Genomic DNA, 24,644 nt, shown 5'->3' on the forward strand with positions numbered 1-24,644 from the left:
AGGCGTCACCTCCTCATTAACGCCGTGACGCAATCAAAAAGTTTCAGACACGGCTGAGGTCATCATATATACCTAGACAGAAAACGAATCTTTTGGCCATTGACACACTGAAGATTCACCAGAAAACTCTGAAATAACTCAGTAAAACTCCGATTTGAAGGAGCAAACTGAAGCCTAGAAAGGGCGAGTTGCACGTCGCTCTATAAGGCGAAAACCAATTATGTTCCTCGTGTACCACGTGAACACGCTGATGTTCCTCAGATTGCTGGAATAAATTATGAAGGTGTATTGTGTCTGCAACAATACTTCATTCTGGTTGTGTATTGTATGTTGGATGGTGGTCTTGTATACCAGCCTTACCCTTTGTACCAAAAGGACTGCATATTGCTCTTTATACTGTCGAGATTTGAAACCGATATACATTTGTGTGTGTGTGTGTGTGTGTGTGTGTGTGTGTGTATGATTCGATACTACTCATTTACGAATCAATTTCCTCCTAGCTAACCCCCGGAGACGCAGACGGCTATGCCAAACGCCACACAATGGTCCAGGCTGGCGGCATAAGGCGGCCTCCTCACCTCCCGCCACCAGGGCGTCACGTGCCGCTACGCCAGGAGAGGGAGAACTGGGAGCCAAAAACGGCCCGGCCAAAGACCCAATTCAGTCCATATGACCACGTCAAAGATTCGACTGCTTCACTGTGTTCCCACTTCCATCGCCTTTATCACGTCGTCCTGATACTCACCGATGAACCACAAAGACATCACACACCTTCGTCCAACTCCCACACGTAATCTATAATTTTCTATCTCTTCTCTATTTCTCGTCATTCTTCCTTTCATATTTTTTTTTATAAAAAGTCATCACAGTTGCCTGCAACTCACCTCTCATTCCATAAGGTCCCAGCATCTCCCACAACGCCTCCACGTTCACTATCATGTACCTGTGGTTCGAGAAGTGGAGAATTACCTTCCTCATCAAGACAGTTACGGTGTGCTAACGAAAGGTAAACAATATTACTCAAAATGAAACATTGTTTGCTGATTCTCGATGTCTAAATAACATGATCAATCTTCAAAATAATTATGATTTTCATTGATGTCAGTGACGTAGCCTTGTAAGGGATGTGAGGAGCCTGAAAACACTTACTTGTTTCTACAAATTCTCATCGAGGGTGCAGCAGTCCACCCACATCACTGAGACAATGAGCACTGAGTGTCTGACGTTTACAGCTGCTGCGGTAGTAATGACTTCGACTTTAGATTATACTTAAGTTATCAAGATTATCAAAACGTTATGATAGATTTTTCTTTTTGATGATATATACATATGTTATATACAATTATATAATATATATGCCTCGTTTCTTGCAAGGACTTGTTCCTGATCATGAAAAGAGATATATATTCACGAGAGGCTTAGTTGTAAGCCACGAGCTCTGAGTGGATGGGTTTCGAACGCAAGTTTTCAAGCTGATTGGTTGTTATGTACTTTGACTCACCACAGAGGGAGGGACGAGGGGGGGGGGAGGGGGGGATTCAATAGAAATTGACTATGGACGAGGTCCCGAGACGCTGGGACTAGTGTTAACAAGGTTCATGATAACACCTGACATACGCAGTATACACATACATAGTGTACACTTACACAGCATACACATACACAGTGTACACACGCGCAGTATACACACTCATAATATACACACACGCAATAGACACATACACAGTGAACATATACACAACACCACAGCAGGTTAGTCAATGACACTGGCAGAAGATAATCAGGTTATTACCCAACAGCCTGGCCCAGGTCTGGCCTCACCCGCACACTGGGGTATTACCCGTTGTCCCAGCGTCCCAATCCACCCCTGCACTACATGGAGTCACACTCGTCCTGTTTGTAATTCCCCACCAATAACTTAATTTGTGTAGGGTGTGTGTGTGTGTGTGTGTGTGTGTGTGTGTGGTAACACGTGGGCACATCTGGACAACTCCCTGTCTCTACGCAGATGGCTGCCGTCTGTCTCCCTCCGTCAAATGGCGTGGGTTCTTAATAGATTGCCTCCGACACCAAATGTGTACATTGTAGGTCTGTTTGTTTGCCGCCCCCAATTCCTTATTACCATGGCTGCTTGCTGCACCGGCCATGCCCCTCCGTTAATCCACTTGACCACGTGTGTCTCCTGTTGACTCATTCTTCTGTCGACTTCGTCCAACGGTGCGTCGCTCTGTTAGAAAGATCAGTCCTCTTGCACCTGGTTATGTATCCTTACTGAGACGCCTGTAAGCCCAAGAAATTATTCTTCATGACCTCAGTTTGCTGCCGGGCACAGAGTGTCGTGTGTATCTTACTTCTCTCTGGGCAGATGAGGTCGACTTCTTTCAGCCTCCCGTGAAAATTCATGTTCCATTCACTCAATTTTGCCTGTGAATTGTCTCTGAATCCTGACATGTTTATTTTCGTTCGTCTGGCAGGTGACCACGAAGCGCGACGTAGCAATATTCAATTATGTAAACAACGCACATATTCATATGACGTTTTGTCTCTCAGTGTAAAAGTTTTGATTATCATACAACTCGTCCATTACATCATGGCTTCATAGTGCTAGATTAGAATGTGCTCCACATCAATTCAAATTTCTCCTTTATGATTAGCAGATCTTTTCCATTGCCTCACTTTTCACTTTCTCAGAGAGAGAGAGAGAGAGAGAGAGAGAGAGAGAGAGAGAGAGAGAGGGAGAGAGAGAGAGAGAATAATGATGGTCTCGAAAACCGATCTTCTGTTACTTGTGATATCTACATCAGTACAGATAACGTGTTCACATTCGGCCCGTCTTCTCTGATAACGTGTTGGATCGGTCACCAGGCCTCTGAGGGGCAACATATTGCAGTAGACCCAGGGGGATGTTCTCCACCTCCTCCTCTCACCCCTCCCATAGCAGCCAGATGTGTGGAAATCATCATCGCCTCTGCAAACACTGTCGAGGGGGATCGAATCCAGATAGACGAGGGAATTACACGTTGTATGTGACTCACTCCTGACAGTTTTTTTCCCCTTTGACGGTTGACGGATATGTGGAGATAAATCCCCAGCTGACACCAGTTACCGGATGATAACATGACGTTCACTTGTGTCAACGGCGGCTCGTCATCTTCTCATCTGACAATTACGTCGCTTTCAAAAATACTCGTCGTGTTTATCTTTGTTGTTGTTTGTATGTTTCAGCTTTCAATCATTCTAATCTCCCGAAATTGTTGACATAAACTGCGTTTGGTGTTTGTTCATCATGCACGTACGTAGTTTTATATATATATATATATATATATATATATATATATATATATATATATATATATATATATATATATATATATATATATATATATATATAGTTCCTATCATGTTGTCCATGATAGACAGGAGACGGCGGAGTGAGCTGGTCGTACCCTTGGTCATGTACCTCCCACGGTGTGAGAGGAGGAGAGAGTGGAGGGCTGGTCCGCTTCCTGTGTGTTGGGCCCAGCTCACACCTGTATATCACCTGGTGTTCCCCTCGACCCTCTTTAGGAAAATGACTCCTGGAGGACCAATTCTCTTGGCTAATTGTAAGCAAACATACAGAGGAATTGCCTGCCACCATGCAGACTGACGGTCATTGTCTGTCGCAAATTTATGACCTTAATAGGTGGGACTGCTAATGTGGAGCCATTCATGTTTAATGACCAACAGCCATTTTCTTATTTTGTGGTGGGTAGATAATGATTATGATTGACTTTGAATGATATTTGGAATGACTATAAAAATTACATGTAAAAAGCATTGTAGTTAGTGCTAGATTAAGATAGTGGGTGTTCATTGTTATCTGCTGAAACAGTATTGAGATGAAAGACAGTAGGAAAATGTGTGAGATACGCTTCAAAAATTGAAGACGTTTTCTAAATAAGACTGTTTCATGGCCGAGTTATGGTGACTGTGGAGTGAGGGAGTCCACGGGGATGGGTGGAGGAGGATCATATTGATTCCTTCGCCATAGACACTGTGACGGTGTTCCGTGATGGCTTGAGGAGCTTACACGGGTAGTGAGTGACCTGGGGTTCTCACGGGCGGCTTCCTGCCTGGCAGCTGTGGGCGGAAGCTGCCAGTACGCGTCCTGACCCCAAACTACCCGCCCACCTCCGCCCACCTCCACCCACCTCAGTCCACGAGACACAACGATACAAGATCACTTCAGTGAATCAAGATTGACGCTGATTGGTCAACAAGGTGGCAAAGGCGGTGTAGTTTGTGCGATACTATCTTCATGAAATCAGTTTAACTGATGAGCTAATTACCCGTAGCCTGTATAGTGTGAGGGGCGGGCTAGGACGGGATGAGGGCGTCGGCTGCTGTAGCAACAAAGGTCTGCTGCACCTGTCACCCGCGGAAAATACGCTCGAACCCTTTACTTTGTTCTGCTTCTGATATAAACATGATTAGAATAAACGTATGCAGATTTATTCAGACATTACGTACATATATTTGGGTTCATATGTTCTCTCATAAGAGCTGTTAGTAGACACATGACCCACGTCAGCTGCTAGTGTGTGTGTGTATGTGTGTGTGTGTGTGTGTGTCTGACGAGAGGTGCATCACCCAAGCTTGGTGCCGCCCGTCACGCAGGCCAGGAGCCACATGAGGTGTCATGGTCTCATGAACCCCTGAACACTATGTTCTGATACTGCTGCTATTGCTTCTTCAGGCAGACAGACCACAGGTGTTCCTCGTAAACCAGAGACGTCACCTCACAAGCTTGACGGGGAGGAATCACGTGGCACCGTTGCCAAAATCACGATGTTCTTGTTGAAGTTCAGATGATATCTTAAAATATCCACAGATCCTACCAAGATAATAGTCGCACCTTCACACTTGGTGTCTCTATTTCTCTAGTTTATGATGAAGATAACTATCGTGTAAATTATCATGAAGTGCTCTACTTTCATTTTCAAAACCCATGAACTACTTAAAGAATTCTATTTGCACAAATTAGGATATCAAACCCCGTTTTCACACTGGACGAAACTGCTGATGGAGAGTAAGGAGTCAGAGTAAGGAGTCAGAGTAAGGAGTCAGAGTAAGGAGTCAGAGTAAGGAGTCAGAGTAAGGAGTCAGAGTAAGGAGTCAGAGTAAGGAGTCAGAGGAATCAGTAAGCAGTCACAGATGTCGCTTTACAAATTAGGAAGTAAAACTGAACAATTTGTTTGGTGTCGGATGACTTCCGTCTCACACACTCACACTGGCACAGAGAGAGCGGCAGGTGGGTTGAGTGCTGCTTGCTGAAGTTAGTGAAGGTAATGTGAATCAACATATAACGGTTCTGGGCTGAATCTGGCATATGAGCCTACATGCAAAGGCGAACATACATAAAGAGGCAGACAATTGCAATCAGACACACTCATGCATGTAACTATATACAAATGGAAAACAAAAGAATCACACACGCAAAAGACATATATATATATATATATATATATATATATATATATATATATATATATATATATATATATATATATATATATACACCACATATACTCGTCTATAAGTCTATCTCGTGTATACGTCGACCCAGGATAGAGAGGGTAATGGAACAAAAAATTAGGGTAATAAAGCACCACATTTCATGAAGTATAAGACTAATTTCAGAAAAACCTCGCTAAATAACACTCTACGTCCGATAAACTGAAGTTCGTTGAGCCTGAATCACCGAGCGCCGAAGGCAAATTGTTTACCATTTATCATTACGTCACTTTGCACTGAAACGCGGGAAGTTTCAGCAAAAATATTTTATATTTCCATTCAAGCATTCATCCAAGTCAATCAGATAGAATCTTATCGTAGCAACAAAAGATCTTTTTAAATGAAAATCATTCGAAAAGCGATTACGGTAACATTTTTTGAACAACGAAAGAAAGTCGATTGTTTTCGTCATAGTTTTATCCTACTTTCCCCTGTAATAAATACGTCATTTTGGCAAAAAATATAACATTTCCGTGAATGTATGATATCAAGCACAGTATGAATAGAACATCCCCGTAACGTAACAGTACTGCACAGCTTTTCATTACTAAATGGGACATATTTTAGTTTCTGTTGTTTACCGGTGGTAAGTGGTCAATATTGGTCATGTCTGAAGGTAAAAGTTGCTCACAACCCTTCCCATTCTGCACGGTGTGTGTGTGTGTGTGTGTGTGTGTGTGTGTGTGTTATCATCACACAGTTAATTTCTTAGCCTCTGAACTTTGTTTATAATATCGTCAGCCACAGACATTGTTGGTGTAAAAGATGAACAACAATTTTTACCTGTGAAACAGAATGCCATTGTTGCCGTAGTGCTGGCCACCTCATCCGCAATTATGTGATCCCCAATTTTCTTGCCAGTTTCTTATGATCTAACAAAAGCTGTGACTGGCAGAAAAATATGACTGGATTAATGGGAGAATACTCTAAAATACATAAAATATTTTCAGTGATATTTTATCATGAGAAAAATGAGGTTCATGGACTATAAAAGTGTGTTTTGCAAATTTCAAAAGGTAATTTGCAGAGTGATAAAAATACTTGATACAGCTGTTCCTTCATCAACCATTAAAATCATATATAATCTTTTTAAATGGGTCTAGATACATGATGATCTCACTTGGTGTGACAAGATCATTTTTTTTAATCATTTTCTCTTTATATTTGCGTAGTTAAATGAGCCTTTTTAAGGAAGGAGATGATTTACAGTGTAATGAGTATGTTTCTCTCGTACACCTTGACATCTTTAACACGACTCTGCTCGTGTCGTGTGGAACTGAAAGATGTTAATGATGGTTGGGAGGGTGTGCCTCGCGTGGGTCTTCATCCACTCTCGAACAACTGACTAAAATAAGAGATGACCACTTATCCAGTCGAAGGAGTTAACAGTCTTTTTGTAAACACTCACATTCTTCTTAGAACTGGTGGTTAAGGAAGTCTCGAGGCCAGAACATATATGACTTGCTCGAGCAATTACAGGTAAAATACGAAAACTGTTTGTCAAGATTTAAAGTATCAAAATTAAGGGACTAAAAGCATTCGTGTGATATAGTCACTTATGAAGTCATCAAGTATTGGTGCAACGAATATTCTTTAAGATACTTACACTTACTGAAAACAAAATGAGGCTTATGGTACAACAGTACAAATGAAAACTTTTCCAATTACCAAAAATGTAGAAACTGGGAAGACGTGGTAGGATAAGGTGGCAATACTGTATATTCAATGATTATAGAGGACACGAAAATAATTATAATCATGATCATAAAGATGAAGAGATATCAACACAATAAGATGGAATAAGATAAAGCATTGGATATACAAAAAGAAAAAATCTAAATCATGCAGGGTATGTGGATCTAGATAATCACCAGGGTATTGAGAACTCTTGTATCTATAATGACAGTATTTCTACAAGGAATTATAAACAGCGTTAAACCCAACAACATGTCTCCTGGTCGACCAGTGTCCTAGAAATAAAACCGACCCAATAAGTTTCAGGCAAAATTAAATTCAAATAGTTGTACTGTACACAAGGAGGGCGATAAATCTGACAGTGGAAAGAGGTCAGCAAACACGGGCCAGGGACTCGCCCGCGCCATTCTAACAAGCCTTCACAACAGCTGCTCCACAAACAATGGAGGGCAAACAATGAGGGGAGACCGCTTTGTGTTGGCTAGTACAGGGGGTCACATCCTTACCCGTAGAGCTATGATGTACAGATCTGGAACAATGCGGACATTCACACGCAGGCATGTAGGTATCCGCTTGTACACGTAGGCACACATACATCACAGGATGGGGTCCTCACGAGTTATTACAAAGAGGCAATAACACATCGGAAACAGCACAACAGGTGTGACCTAGGGTGTGTGACTCAGGGTTCGAAGACACCTCACGAAAACACCTCAAGTATTGATGCACTGAGAAGAGGAGGAGGGTTGGTCAGGTACGAAGAGGATGAAGTGGGTAGGAGTTGATCTGAAGGTGGGACGGTACAAGCTGATCGAAATTTGGGATGGAAAAGAGTAGACTAGAAGGCTTGGGTGGATCTAGGTGGATCAACAGTGGGTATGGACGAGGTACGATGAGAAAAAATGGAAGTGATAGATAACACTTGGCGAGGTTAGCCGTGATATCTTGCCTATTTGTGGCAGAAACAGGAGAGTAAAGCAGATGGAATGGTTAAAAGGACAGAAGACCAGAGCATGACGCTGGATGACGTGATAGACAGTAGGTGGACAATGGAGGATAGGGAGGAGTGGTCATCAACACAGGTCAGACCATTAAAGATGCCAGGTCACATGAGCAACCTGAGGCAGGAGTGGTGTGTGTGTGTGTGTAGATTCGCAGGCTGGCGGGGGCCCTTCGGTCGTGTATATGTTCCTGGGTTCTTCCTAAATTACATCTTTGATGAACCACGTAGCAAGACAGATCCGCTGGGTCCGCTGACATGCCTAGTCCAACACTAACCGTGAGAACTCCCACCATATGCTCTACATCTGTACGTGTTTCCTTTACCCAGATAACATCAAACCTCCGCCCGAAGCTTCTAAAGTGAAGTTACACGACCGTTGTAATTCATTCTGAAAATCGGTTATCACTTTTAAACACATCACACCTTTGACATACCCTCTGGGAAGGCTGCAAGGTAAGGTACTTCGAACATGTATTCAGACTCCTGTATTCACACACTGCGTCCCAGTCACAATATAATCTAAAGATGACAAAAAATAAAATATATTTTGACACGACCCTCTCCTAGTCTGAGCTTCAATGATCGTGGGAATTAGTGCAGGTGAGACGGCCATTAGTGGCTGAGCCACCACCGGAAACTGACCGGCCGCCCTGGGAAAATACTGGTGGAAGCAGAGGCCCCACTCTGTTGTTGGCAGGGGGGGGGGGGGCTGTGGATGGCTACAGTGTGTGTTGTTGGCAGGCGGGGGGGGGGGGGGGGGCAGAGGGCTGTGGAGGGCAACAGTGTGTGTTGTTGCCAGGGGCTATGGAGGGCTACAGTGTGTGTTGTTAGTAGGGGATGAAGGATGTGTTCATGGTCGGGTCAGGAGAGAGAAGTGGACCCGGGGACAGTCGCCCTCCTACTCATGTTAAGATCACAGTGATGTGGGTTTGTGGTGGCGACACCTCCATCATAGAGAGAATGAGGGAGAGAGAGAGAGAGCATGAGGCAGCAGGATGTATACGCTGCATCCCACCTCCCCAGGTGTAAAGGTCAAGAGGCAAAAGCACCATCAGTGTCCGGGAAAGAATATTTCCGAATATTATATAGGATGGCGAGGAGTCCAGGCACACATTAACTCCCTTGGCTGTTCGCGGGGTCGTGGCGCCGTTGAGGCCCCTGCATGTAATTATGCAGACAACAGTCATAAAGTAATTTTTCGATACCATCTCTTTGAAAAGATCAGTTTGTAACTTTTAACGCCAACACTAAAGATAAACTCATAGATAGTCTAAATGGCCGTTCACCAGCGAGATACAATGCTCACCATCTATTTAGAAATCAGCGTTTAAAATCAAACTCACCTAAGTTTCTCCCCGCGGCACAATAAACCTTATGTGCAGGGGCTCAGGAGCTATGATGAGCATGGGAATGAACGTACATCACACTTTTATTAGTTCTTCCGCCAGAGATGAGTTTTTACGAGAAGATAAATTATTGAAGAGTGGCAGGGAAGGGTCCTGTGGCACCGTGGTCCGGCCGCTACACCCACCAATGCAGGTACCGGCCTAAAACCTTTTGTTCCCCTATTATGCATGCAAATCGCCATACACCTCGGCGAAGATAACGATGATAGCCAGAAGGCCATGACATTCAACCTCGTTTATTTGATGCTTGATGAATATACTGAGTCTTGTGTACAAGTTGTACTGCGGGAACGATGGGGCAGGGGATTCCACGGTAGTGCTGTCTGGATAACAACTACGTAGCGCGAATGATAGAATAGCCCTTTTTTCCCGGTGGTCTTGTGGTGAGAAACTGAAAAGCGCGTGAGTTGCATTTCTTATCTTTATTGGTTATTTAGGCAGCACTAAGTTGGTGCGTGGGAGCCACTGTTGGTCGGTAGATCTGCCACCGTTCCCTCCAGCAGATGAAACTTCCTTTACCATCATGATAGTCTTCCTGTTCTTACTTCTAGCCAAAATATATACCTTTCCCCTGAGTGGTCAGTGATTCTGTACCTCTGCTTCTCTATCTCTGGTTGTTCATCATTGCTACACGTCTAAGACGGCAGGTTACCAGAAGAACAGTGTTCAGCTCTGGTTTATATGTTCCAAATCTTTCAGAAGGGAACATATGCAAATTACTCTCAGTTGAACATTCCCTTGTCTCTAACTAAACCATCCTAAATTACAGTTAACTATAAGTGCAATATGCAAATTCCCGTTGCACTTAATCTAAAGCCTTATAAACCTATTCATGAAGCGCTATCTTCTCTTCCAAAACCTTTCCTGCAGTAGATGAATGCGGAAGATATCAGGCAGCAGAATATGGAGGGATGACAGCTTGGTACAGATGCCCCTCTGTGACGCATCTATCGCCCAATCTATCTCCTGGCTGGTCCTGTCCACCGGTTCATTATCATTATACCCACTTGACGTACACTCGCGGACCGATCCCATCTACCGACTTGTGTTCGTCCGAGTCATAAAAAAGCAGATCAACAAACATAGCTAACTGTTATTGTTGTACACGATGGAGCCTTAGGTACGCGTACCACACTCGTGTGTACCTCTGTATGTTTGCTAAGAGTGTAAATGAATATATATTCTATTCTGTTGTACTTTTACTTAAGAAACTAAAAAGATAACCAGAACATAATCATACGCAATTTCGAGTGTAAGTCTGTAGAGTTATGATGGGAGTTGGTGAGTATGCTGGCCCTGGGAAATGTGGCGTGTGAGAGTTGATGTGGGAAACTGTGCACATGATATGTAAATGTAGGTATGTGTACGTGTTTGTGTATGTGTGTGTGTGTGTGTGTGTGTGTGTGTGTGTGTGTGTGTGTGTGTGTGTGTGTGTGTGGTGTGTGTGTGCGTGTGTGTGTGTACTAAAAAGTATCAAAGATATGTACAATGGACAGCTGCAAGGTACCCAGAGCGATGCATTGACAGACTAACCTGTGGGCTATACGAGCAAAGTTGACCCTCAGTTTCTATAGGTGAAATGACAGATGTACGTATCCTCGACGTCTAAAAAGCTGCCGCTTATATGGAAAAGGGAAAAAGTTGTAGTGACAGGACATTCCATGGGTGAGAAGAGCAAAGAAGAAACGATGTGAGAGAGAGAGACAGACTGGGAGAAAGAGGAGAGAGAGAGAGAGAGAGAGAGAGAGAGAGAGAGAGAGAGAGAGAGAGAGAGAGAGAGAGAGAGAGAGAGAGAGAGAGAGGGGATGATGTTTGTGTGAGGTTTCAGCAGATGTCTGTCTGGTAAGGAGAACCGGAGTAGCGAGTAGGACGTTGCGGATTAAACCAGCAAATCATAATGGAGCAGAGGTCACGACAGTTCTGCCTGCGAAGATAGAGATAAGATAAGGAAAGAGAGGAAGTAACACGATGAGCATGAGAGGGAGGGAGAGCAGCAGTGAGAACTGACCTTAAGAACTGTAGCCTGGGAGTGAGGAGTAGCTGGAGTGCATCCCCTGAAGTGTGAGGTCTGTGCTCCACCTGAGGACAATCACAGCTTTTGTTAAGGGAAGCAAACGGACGGTTGCAAGCCTGAGGAAGGCTCGGTAATGTTTCTTTAAAACGTTTATTGTAAGATCGAGGGTGATCTGATCTCAGACGAGATAATGATTTGTGGTCCGTCCTAAAGTGATGAAATGGGTACAAGGTGTGTGTGTGTGTGTGTGTGTGTGTGTGTGATCCCTGCGCGCTTCCCCGAAGCCTATGATTGTCCTCCCGAGGTCCGGCAGGTGTTGTTCACAAGACGACAGGAAGGAAGGGAGCGAGGGGTGAGGCCGGCTGCCTGCCTCACCTCTCACCAAAGTAACGTTTTTAGGAGTGTAGCTCCACGTCCTCCCACCGTGCGTGCCCCTTCTACCCTACCTACCTCACTACCTCCGCCAGGTGGGGTCCGCTGCCCTGTGCAACTCTCCTTATTTTCCCAAGGATGGAGAAAGACGTGATATAACGTTCCAGTTATCAAGATGAGAAAAAGTCTCCAAAGCAGAACATTTTGGGGTGAGACTCGATGACTGAATTCGTTTATATTTGTCTTGAGCCAGTTAGGTTTCTGTGACCAAGTTTCTTAGATTTACTTTATGGTAGATTTGTAAATCTTTCAAATACCAACTTGACCAAACGTAAGACATTTGAGCGTAATGCAACATGTCATTAGTAACTTAGGGATAAGTTATTTGGTTCGACGAAAGAATTATCTTTATCACATAATTAGTTAGCTATGACTGAGCAGCCCAACAGTGAAAAGACTGATGAGGAGTTGTGTTATACAGGTCTAAATAAATCCTAAGACGCGGTTCAGCGAGTCCTGTTATTGCCTTCCACTATGATGATCTATTAAAAGAAAAGTCTTCCCTGTATCACCACATGATGATAATTTCTTTTTTCAACCTCCTGTGTAGTATGGGAGCAAATGCTTTCTAGCAGTCCAAATACACACTACCCACCCAACATTTTCTTTTGTCTAAAATGGAGCACAGTCCCAAAGAGACGTGTACGAGGTTCGTTATACAAGACCTCCTTTCCCTCAATCCGTATTTTCTCTCGCTCAGGTAGTTTCTCTTCTGCTAGAAGTCATCCCTTTGTTTTCTGACTGTCTTTTCCAATATTTTACAGACAACACTTATCAGGGACACGCGTCTGTAGTTCAGCACATAACACAACCTCCACTTTTATAAGTGAATAACATTTTCCCTCTTCCACTCCCTTGTCACTTTACCTTCCTCCAGCGACACCTGGACCAACGTTTCCAGTGGCCGGTGAGGTATGTCTGCACACATCCTCAGCACATACGGAGAAACTTCATCAGGACTAAGAGCCTTGCATGGGTGAGGGGCCCTTTAGTACTCTGCTTACGTCTTTTCAAAATATTTCAGTGTTTCTCCAGCTTCTTCCCCACTCCATCACACTGATATTGAGGCTACAGTGTCTTGCACTGTGAAAATATGCTTAAGTTAGTGATGATTTTTTTCGTGTCTCTTAATATCATCCTCCAAAACTGTTTCCTCTGAATCCCTTGGCCTGGGTAGCTGCTCTGAACTGAGGATTTACTTCTGCTGACCTTATTGTCAAGTTCTGGATCACTTTCTGCTTTGTCCACGATATCATTTTCAAAGTGTCTTTGTCCCTCCTTCCCTACACTGATACTCTCATTCCTTGTTCTCTCATACCATTCAGACGCTGGCTGTAGGTACGTGAGTGCGCTTGTGTATAAAGTTTGCGCATATGTGTTTGTGGTTATACGTCAGTGCGTGCATGTAGCAGTGTTAGGATGGGCGAGGAACCTCCTTAGTGAATGACGGTACCGGCTGGCGGAGGACGCTTCCTCCACACGTCAGTTTCATGGCACCTGCCCCGTCTCTCATGACTTACCCAACACCTGCATCACTTATCATTTGTCTACACCTGCAGACTCTCTCTCTCTCTCTCTCTCTCTCTCTCTCTCTCTCTCTCTCTCTCTCTCTCTCTCTCTCTAGCACTTGTTTTGTCTTCCTCTCCATCGTCGCCACCTGTTGCGTGACTTCCCCACCCTCGGGAGCACCTGCCCTCCGCCGCAGTCTCCACCCATCGCTCTGGTCTGTTTCTCGCTGTGTTTTCCGCTTGAGGCACACCTGTTGGGCGCCACCCAACCCCGACACGGCATGCCAGGCGAGGTGGGAGCGGCGCGGGTGTTGTCTGAAGGCTTCAAGGCTCAGTGCCTCATTCATGTGTACAGCGGCCGAGCTAGCTAGCCTTCCGTGACACGCAGGGAACACAACCCAACTCAGCACACACACACGCACACACACTTTCACACATATGCATATGATACATGTGTGTGTGTGTGTGTGTGTGTGTGTGTGTGTGTGTGTGTGTGTGTGTGTGTGTGTGTGTGTGTGTTACCATCTCTACTTTCATAAGTGCTTTTCACTTGTACGTTTTTGACCAGACGAACCTTTCCTCCCTCGCGTCCCATCTTGCACTCCTCCTTCACCACACCGTCTAATCACCGTCTGTAGCCCTCTCGTACACCCTCGGGGGAGCGGCCTAATTATTTCATGCCCGTCATCACTCTCTACTCTCATAATTCACTCTATGAATCTTAAGAAAAATCTTTACTCGCTTCTGACACACACACACACACACACTCACACACACACTCACACACACACGTTCTTACGAGTATATTTGCTTGTCATTAAAAAATGACATTATCCTCATAATGGGAACTGTGATCATTAGGTATTCTTTCATTACTGATGAATGAAGATCATTTACCAGGCTACTACTGGTGAGTCATCCTAGGACTGGAGACCCAGACTGTAGGTCATCAGTCAATGTTAACTATGGTGTCATCTCTTCTGTATTAATGGGGAGGCTCCCTGGCCCTCAGCTGTTTCCCACGGACTCTGTAATCACCTCCTCAAATGTCAACTTCTGAGTGTGGGCTTAATAGTCGCCTGACCTGGATGAGTGGGTGGGTTCGGGCGTGGGTTTGTGTGACGGGCGTGGAAATGAAAGGCGTGGGCGGTGCTGGGGTAAAGAGGAGGGCGTATGGGCCACCTGCCACTCAAGCCATGCTTGTGGTACAATGGAGCACAACAGACGCCTCCTGGGAGGAGGCCGGGAAGAGGAAGGGGCGTGACCCCGCCAGAGGACCTGGACGGTGACACGGCAACACCTGAGGGAGGAGGTGTATGGGAAGAGGTGAAGGGACGAAGACTAGCGAAGGAGAATGAGAGACATGGAGGAACGAAAGGAGTGAGAGAGAGGAGACAAAGAAACAGCAGGGAGAGAAGAAAATGGGAGAGTAGAGAGTAGATGAGAGATACAGAAGTAGGGTGGAGTCCGTAGATACAGGGGAAGGCTGAGATGGGGTGGAGTGAGAGGCTGAAGGTAAGGAAGGGTGGAGGCTTCACCAGTGATGTATCATCACTTTTTTTGAAGGTAGGGTGGCTGGGCGGGGGCCGTGGGCGTGCCGGGCGGCGTGGTGTAGGGAAGTCAGGACGTAGCGCCACGGCTGACAGGGTAGCGGTGCCAGGGCCTTCCATAAGCACATAGCGGCGGTGTAGGATGCAAGACAGAAGGTAGAAAGTAGAAACAAGGTCGAGTGAACCTTGAAGGCTGGTGAGGGTAGCTTAGATAGCCGGCGGTGAGACCCGCCCACAGTAGAACAAGTTGAAGACCTGGTAACATTGTTCATGATAATATACCACCTAAGAAACCATGGGTCTCTTTCCGTATGATGACGTGATCATCCGAGGCACGTGGCTAGAGCGAGTAGTGTTCTGTGTAGGATGATGATGGTAGTGGTGTAGCAGGACACACTGTGTAGGATGATGATGGTAGTGGTGTAGCAGGACACACTGTGTAGGATGATGATGGTAGTGGTGTAGCAGGACACACTGTGTAGGATGATGATGGTAGTGGTGTAGCAGGACACACTGTGTAGGATGATGATGGTAGTGGTGTAGCAGGACACACTGTGTAGAAGAAGAAGAAGAAACAAGAGGAGGAAGAGGAAACCTCGAAGAGATGTAGGAAGGCAGATGATAAGTGAAGAGACAGCATGAAGTGAAGGATAAAAACTATCATAAAACAACAAGAACACCAACAATGATGATAATGATAATAATGATGATAATAATAATAATGATAATGATAATAATAATAATTAATGATAATAATAATAGTAATAATAATAATAACAATAATAATTTTTTTTTTTTTTTTTTTTTTTATACTTTGTCGCTGTCTCCCGCGTTTGCGAGGTAGCGCAAGGAAACAGACGAAAGAAATGGCCCAACCCCCCCCCCCCATACACATGTACATACACACGTCCAGACACGCAAATATACATACCTACACAGCTTTCCATGGTTTACCCCAGACGCTACACATGCCTTGCTTCAATCCACTGACAGCACGTCAACCCCTGTATACCACATGACTCCAATTCACTCTATTTCTTGCCCTCCTTTCACCCTCCTGCATGTTCAGGCCCCGATCACACAAAATCTTTTTCACTCCATCTTTCCACCTCCAATTTGGTCTCCCTCTTCTCCTCGTTCCCTCCACCTCCGACACATATATCCTCTTGGTCAATCTCTCCTCACTCATTCTCTCCATGTGCCCAAACCATTTCAAAACACCCTCTTCTGCTCTCTCGACCACGCTCTTTTTATTTCCACACATCTCTCTTACCCTTACGTTACTTACTCGATCAAACCACCTCACACCACACATTGTCCTCAAACATCTCATTTCCAGCACATCCATCCTCCTGCGCACATCTCTATCCATAGCCCACGCCTCGCAACCATACAGCATTGTTGGAACCACTATTCCCTCAAACATACCCATTTTTGCTTTCCGAGATAATGTTCTCGACTTCCACACATTTTTCAAGGCTCCCAAAATTTTCGCCCCCTCCCCCACCCTATGATCCACTTCCGCTTCCATGGTTCCATCCGCTGACAGATCCACTCCCAGATATCTAAAACACTTCACTTCCTCCAGTTTTTCTCCATTCAAACTCACCTCCCAATTGACTTGACCCTCACCCCTACTGTACCTAATAACCTTGCTCTTATTCACATTTACTCTCAACTTTCTTCTTCCACACACTTTACCAAACTCAGTCACCAGCTTCTGCAGTTTCTCACATGAATCAGCCACCAGCGCTGTATCATCAGCGAACAACAATAATAATAATAATAATAATAATAATGATAATAATAATAACAATAATAATAATAATGATAATAATAATGATAACAAGGGTAATAGATAAATGAATATTGAAAATATCTTGGACATCAAACATATCAAAGAAGTGAAAGTTATGAATCTTGGGATGAAACGTCACTAACAAGAACAAGAACAAGAACAAGAACAACAACAACAACAACAACAACAACAGCAACAGCAACAAGAACAAGAACAACAACAACAACAACAACAAGAACAACAACAAGAGGTGGGTGATGATGGTGGGTGGGCAGGTGTGGCCGCCACCCAACAGGTTCCAGTCCTCCTGGTGTGCTGGCCTGGGCACCAGACCAGACCTCGATGCTTGGTAGCCGTGGGTCTACTGAAAGAGTTAATGAGGTGGGTGTGAATGAGGAGGAGTAAGTGGGGTTAAATGAGTTAGGTTGGGTTGTAGGGGTTAATGAGCTGGCTGGATGGTTTGGGACCTCTGTCAGTGCAGTGGGCGTCTGGGTAAAACAGAAAGTAAGAAATACAGTAAAGTTTGAGTTGTATAAGTTTATCCCAAGACAGACAAACATACTTATCAGTGTATTCTGTTAAGTTATACACACACACACACACACACACACACACACACACACACACACACACACACAACACAGCATGCTAATACTCCTCTTCGAATCTCAGAAGTATAGCAACGTCGTGAATATTTGAAAGTATTTGTTACGTAAGCAGCCGAGTCGACCGTTTGTCTTTCTGATGCAGAAGTTGGCAGGTGTTGGAGGCGGCCATATGTCGGGGAGTTTCACCTGAGCAAGAATCAGTTAGACCATATATGAGCAGCAGGCGAGATGCAAAGGGCACACAGCAGTCCTCGTGTCATGATGTATGAACTTTCACCTCTCTCTCTCTCTCTCTCTCTCTCTCTCTCTCTCTCTCTCTCTCTCTCTCTCTCTCTCTCTCTCTCTCTCTTTTAATCTCTAACTTTAACATAAATCTTTACATTTTATGATACACATATACATCAACATATCTTTATCATGTATTTCTATGTTGTTATATTTCTTGTCAGAGCACTTAACGCATCCTAAATAGGATACTACCAAATTATACATAAGTCTATTAACTCTATACTAATTAAACTTTATGAAATTAGTCCATTAATTTTCATCCTATCTTGTTAAGCCTCACGCTATTACTGATTAATAACTGATCATTATTCAGCTTCCCTTTATTTGGTTCAAGCAGATATTAGTATGTGATGAAAATTAAAAACAAAAATCAATTAAATTCATCCATGAAAAACTGATTATGTCTTTCAATATGCGCGTGTCTTATATTTTCTGTTGATTATCATCTGCACACAAGAAAGCAGTAGAGTTGTGATATTTACTTTGATTTTCTAATGTTTTGTGTCTGTTCAATTATTCTCAGTGCCTCGTATCTGGTCATTTAAATTTAATGCTTTAAAGCCATCTTGGTTAGTGGGGCACATGAGGACAAGACAAAGAGACAAACACACAGAGAACCAGACAGACAATTGTGATAAGTTATAGTATGGAAAGCTAAGGTTCAGTAATCACATGTTAAGATTTATTAACAGTATAGTAAGTTGAGATTCACTGATGACATTGTACAAGGTACAGTGAAAAGTGATTAGGGGAAGAGAGTCAGAGCAGAGCTGAGCTACAGGCGAAGCGTCCTGTGTTTAGCCTTTCCATGGAGTCAGCTAACCGTGGGAGCTCTTCGTTCCTTCATTGTCAAGGCCTAAGGCACTGCCAGGGGCACAGGCTATGGTGCAGAGGTTGGCTGTGGTGATGGAGTCGCTCCCTCACCGCCGCGGAACTCGAGTCACTAACGGAAACACAGAGGTCGGTGGCGGTGATGATGAAGCCACCCTGCGACACGGTTCTCTCCTTCGTACAATACACTAACATCATACAACGATTACATAAGACACGTAACGCTATGTTAATTCCCTGAACCATTATACTTTCTTAGTGACGCGAGGCACGGTAATCCCTCCTATTGAGGCGGGAGGGGAAGTGGACCGTCCCGTGTTTTGATACAGACCGTAGCATCAGCCCATTCATCCCAGCGTCTTACGTCAGCTCAGGTCGTCCTCAATCTCCTCCTCGCCGCCTTTCACTTCCAGCCTCATCCATTCATCTATCCAGTCTCTCCTCTCAGCTGCCTGGTGCATCATCTAACCTCCTCTATGACCCCCAGCTTACTATCCATCCCAGCCCTCTCCCCTGTCTCCTGGCATCCATTCATCCATACGCGGGGAATCATTCAGAATCGCGAGTCATCGTGTGTCATCCATTCATGGGAATATTTACACCACCTGTTATGGCCGGCATCAGCCCCATCCTCATTGTTTACACTGGCCTCCTCTCTCTCCTTATTGGTGTGTTGGGGTGTAGCGACCCATGTCTTAGCTTGCCATGCTTGGTCGTTGTGGCCGATATGTTGCCCATATTTGTTCCTGTTTGTACCACTTACCATAATCTTCCCTGTGTCTATAGTCTTATCATGTCTGTTTCTCTGTCAGTTTATACGTGTATATGCCTCTCCCTTTTAAGGGTTTCTATTCCCTTCACTTTATCAGTGTGCGTATCTTGCCATATCCCTGGGGCATAGGTTCGTCATCCTCCGAGGAACAATGGTCCCACCACGGTTGACAATGGCGTCTGGAGGCCGTAATTATAACCTGTAGAGAGGGCCGCGCCCACCGACGCCCTCCCACTGCTATCTTGATCCTCCATCCAGCCCGTCCGTGACGCCTGGGGTGTCTCCAGCAGCCTACTCCCTTCCTACACCTGGCCCTTATCTGTCAGTCATCCCACTGGATGAGGCGCCAGCAATGGCTTCTACTTACACCTATATGTTTCTACGGTGTCGCCGGTAGCCGACACCGGCCCGTATGTGTCAGTCGTCCCGTACAAGGAGGTGTAGGAGATGGCATCCCCTAACACCATTATAGTTTGAGGAGACTTCCATTCTATCTAACTCCCCAGAAATATTATCTGCCTCTCCCAGAGATTTTGTCTTCGTCTGAATTTCTAAATTCCAGTTTCTCCTCAATAGTCCCTCATATGTTTGTTCTCTCATCCCACCTCCCGCAGCTAACCCCACCTCCTGCAGCTAACCCCACCTCCCGCAGCTAACCCCACCTCCTGCAGCTAACCCCTATTTTCTGCACCCCACCCTCACCTCCTGTCACCCAGGCATCGTTGAGGTGGCCGCCGCCTTGCCTGGCAAATCTGCACCAAAACAGGACGATAAACGATGTGGGAGAGGGAGGAAAGGAGGACATAAAGGAGAGAGGATAGCAAAACGGAACAGATGGAAGAGGGAGGACGAAGGGGTGGGAGGAAGGAAGGGCAGATAAAGGAAGAACCCAAGAAACAATGCGAGGAGAGGAGGAAGGAAACGAAAACCAGGAAAACTCGACGCTACAGATGATGACTAAGACGAGACAATGTAGAATTATGAAGTGTGCATGATAAGATCAAGAAATTGGCAGAGTGCGTTTGGAACAGTGTGATAAAGCAGGAGAAAATGAGCGACGAAGAGAAGGACATATTGTGATAAAACAGGAGGTTAAGAGGAAGGAGCAATGAAGTAGAAAATGAGAGGTAGGGAAGGTCTGCTGCCCACAGCAACTCGGACCAAGGGGACTACTGACTACCCTGGAACGACTCTTATAAACAACTCTGTGGTCCGCAGAACCATTATTTCACTCGCTAGAAAAAAATACCTTCAGAAAACTGACCTATTGTTTAGCATACTCGTGTGTGGATTATCCAGGCACTTGTCTGCCCTCCTGCACAGACAGACAGACAGACAGATAAAAAGAAAGGAACACGTGTATCGACGGAAACAACAGATGGCAACACACGTCTGGCTATAGGTTTGGGGGAGATCACGTGGCCTCTCCTCCCACGACGATGGTTGAGGGAGAGGAAACACGCCATGTGAATAAGACCAACGAGAACCAGTTGTTTGAGGCACGGTTACGTGCAGTGGTGTTCCTTTTTCATAGAAAAGAACATAATGAGGGTAACTTCGAGCTGCAGACAGTGATGTATCAAAGAGATCTGCCAGAGAGAGAGAGAGAGAGAGAGAGAGAGAGAGAGAGAGAGAGAGAGAGAGAGAGAGAGAGAGAGAGAGAGAGAATTGCAGAATACTTGTGAGATTTGTATTCATGATAAAAAAATTGAGGGTAAAGAAAATGTAAATAAGGTTTGCCAGTGAGAAAGGAAAAGTCGTCGAAGGGCGTGGAGTGTCCAGATAAGAGGGGCGTAACTGTGCATATATTCGTGGGTGATGTAAAGACTGATATCCTCGGGGAAAGTTGAGCACGAGTCGTCCTTATGGGAGTGGCAGGGTAATGGTGCTGTGAGTCTTGGAGGAGATCATCCTGAGATAAAGATGTGTACCGTTGTTATTTACAGGATGAACCAAGGAGGTAGGTAGGGAGATGCTTACTACAAATATGAGTTAGTCAGCCCATCTGTCTCTTGCTTGACATGTGTTGATATGACTAAAATGACAATGTTATAGAGAGGTTTATATATATATATATATATACATATATATATATATATATATATATATATATATATATATATATATATATATATATATATATATATATATATATATATATATAAATATATATATATATATATATATATATATATATATATATATATATATATATATATATATATATATATATATATATACGAAAAACAGTCACAATGTACAACAAAGGCTTACATGTGAGCACAAATACTACAATGATTGCTGCTATAATAAGTACTCCCACAACACAGGTAAAATATGGTACATAGAGCAGAAGAACATGAGAAAAAGAACTAAATAAGAAGACCAGATAACAGAAAACTTGATGATCGATGACGAGGTTATCTGCTGGAGGAGAGTTGTAGTTAACTCAATCTCGAATCAATACTGATGGCAGCACAATATGAAAAAGGACCCAACGTTGCTACTTCGTGTTCATGTAGGACGACTGTGGGAATAAGAGGACACAGAGAGTAAACAGAGGAGCAGGGAGGGCACGGGGGAAGAGCCATTAATTGGCCGTAGTCTGTCAATGTTTACTCGGGCAGCGTAAAGCGACAACATCGTATTAACAAATGTTTATGGTCATCCGGCATGAGCCTCGTCAGGCTGACCCTGTGTTAGTCCGTCTGTTTCTGTGTTTGTGTGGTTGTTTATCTTAGGTTTCTTCAGTGTACACACGCACTAACTGCCCGGGAACAGTTTATTAAAAGCATTAGCCCCTAATGGAACCTTTTAGAACACGAAGCAAATCCTGCTTCCAAGAAATCTAGACTGATGCCGAAAGATAACAGTCGAAAAAAAGAAAACATTCTTGTGGACTTTTATTGGTCCGTGTTATGAATATTGCGACTGTGTCTGACGGTGAGGCCACAGTGTGCCTGAAGTTTGCATTCGCTTCAAGCACCAGTGACCAGCAACTGTCCTGGCCTCTCCTGCAGGTTCTCAGTGTTTGGCCTAGAGTGTCTCGCTTTCTTGGCCTTCAACGTCAGGTGTTGCATCTCTGTGTCTAAAAGAAGACCATTAATCTGGACTATTGTTTCACGAATCTAATATATTATCACATCCAAGCAAGATCTCTAACAGTCTGCGATGAAAATATTGTAAAATATAGAGAGGAAAAAAAAAGAATCCTTGAATTATTAATGTCTCCCCTTCGTTCTTGTCGGATTATTCTTGTTTTCGCTCTAAAGTTATTTTAATGATGAAAACAAAGTCAGCGACTCTAATGGAGAGAGAGAGAGAGAGAGAGAGAGAGAGAGAGAGAGAGAGAGAGAGAGAGAGAGAGAGAGAGAGAGAGAGAGAGAGAGTTCGAATCATATGTTTCCCTGGGGCTTCTAAGAAGGATGTGGGGCGGTAGTTCTGTGTCTGTTTCTGGCATCCCTGGTTTTGGTATCATCGCTACCTTGGCCACCCTAAACCTTCGGGGAAGGTATTGTGTGCTTACCGGAGCGCTGTAGGTGTTCCCACAGATACCAGGCCAGGCCCCACCCGTATGCCTCTATCCTCAGTTGAGTGAATAATCCAAGAGGCGGGACAGAGGGAGGTGGTAGGGGCGGGGATGTCGTCACGCTACCAAGACGACCTCGACGACTCCACCACCTTGACGACCCTCGACTAACGCCAAAAAGAGAGACACTAAACATGGCGATCAATCACTCTTCGGAACGAGACAAAAAACACGCCGCCATAAAATGCTTAGGAAATCTGACTTTTTTAATAGGCAGACACGACGTACATTGTGTTGAATAGACAGACTGACAAATAAATCAGTTAAACACCTACCAAAAAAGACAGGAGTGACGTGTCCGTCCCTGAAGGGAACCCAAGAAAGTGGAAACACCCAATGGGTAGATATCTAGAGAGACGGACAGGGTAGACAATGGATTAGACAGATGAAGAGGCACAGATAGACTGGCTAGACAAGGGATTAGACAGGCCCGCAAGAGGACAGATTCCAGAGCTGACATATATCCACATAGACAAAGTCGAAAACAATAAGCGTACCAAAGTAACATACTTCAAGACATAGAGACATCCGCATAGATAAGACCGACAAGACAAGCGACAGACATCCATACAGACAGACGCACAAACAACCAGGATGTTGCGCCCTGAGACAGACAGCCGTAAAGACATGAGGAGGAGGAGGAACAGACCCAGACTCCCACCTCCAGCTGTGAAGGACACAGAAGCTCATCTTCTCGATGGCTGTTGGCTGTAAAGTATCCTGGGGTGATGCAGAATCTCAGACCACCAGGACCCGAGGTAGGAATTCCTCACCTCGCTCACCCCTTTCGTGTGGGAGGTCGTGGGAACCAGACCCGCCTGTGCTTGCCACAAGCGGACCCCGCAGGCACATGTGATCCTTAGTTACAGTGTGGGTAAAGGTGGGTCTCGTGAGACGCGACCATGCTGGTTACGACCATGAAATGAATCAATTAGAGGCGCAACTCCAATCATCTGTTGTTGAGCCGTTGCGATGACGTCAGGGGCACCGTGGTGTTGGTGTGGTGGTGTGATGACCCCGTGTGGTAATGGTGTGACCCCGTGTGGTGTTGTGATGACCCCAATGATGGTGTGATGTGAACCCGTTGGCGGTGTCGTGATGTGACCCCGGTGGTGATGTGATAACCCTGTGTACTGGTGTGACTCCGTGTAATGGAGTAACTCTGTGTGGTGTTGTGACTCCGTATAGTGATGTGATGATCTTCGTGTAACCCTGTGTGGTGGTTTAATAACCTCGTGTGGTGCTGTCATCCTGGTGGTGGTGGAGCGCCTGTGCCACAGTCAAGGGTCTAGGCACGCTCGGGCGTCCCAAGTGACAACAAACATGTCATGTGGTGTTTACGTTTGTTAGTGAAGGCAGGCAGACATTCGTTCATCCTGGCCTCATCATCATAATCTTCCTATGACTTTCGATAATAAACTCAAAATCAGTCCAGATGCTGTACCCAAAGGGGTAGGAATGGAGAGAAAATCAGACGTACAGATGATAAAACTATATGAAAAAAGACGTCATCCTTATTATGAGTCAAAATATATATCCACAAAACGTCCTTGAATAATTCACGGTTCTGGAGATGTAACATTTGTATAGCTTT

At 44.7% G+C, this 24,644-nt stretch overlaps 1 protein-coding gene across 2 annotated transcripts in view; it reads right to left on the reverse strand.

Moving 5' to 3' along the window:
• The window catches only part of LOC139760067 (uncharacterized), a 181,638-nt gene that overhangs the window by 87,062 nt on the left and 69,932 nt on the right, over positions 1-24,644 (reverse strand). Inside the window, exons 4-5 of one of the 2 annotated variants that reach the window (XM_071682855.1) lie at positions 1,150-1,235; positions 885-943 (exon numbers count right to left, since the gene is read on the reverse strand). The exons of the other annotated variant lie outside the window; for it this stretch is intronic. The gene's annotated coding sequence lies outside the window, so the exon portion shown is untranslated. The remainder of the gene's footprint in view (positions 1-884; positions 944-1,149; positions 1,236-24,644) is intronic. 2 annotated transcript variants of the gene reach the window in all.

This window comes from Panulirus ornatus, chromosome 35 (assembly GCF_036320965.1).
Source record: "Panulirus ornatus isolate Po-2019 chromosome 35, ASM3632096v1, whole genome shotgun sequence".
Classification (NCBI taxonomy): Eukaryota; Metazoa; Arthropoda; class Malacostraca; order Decapoda; family Palinuridae; genus Panulirus; species Panulirus ornatus.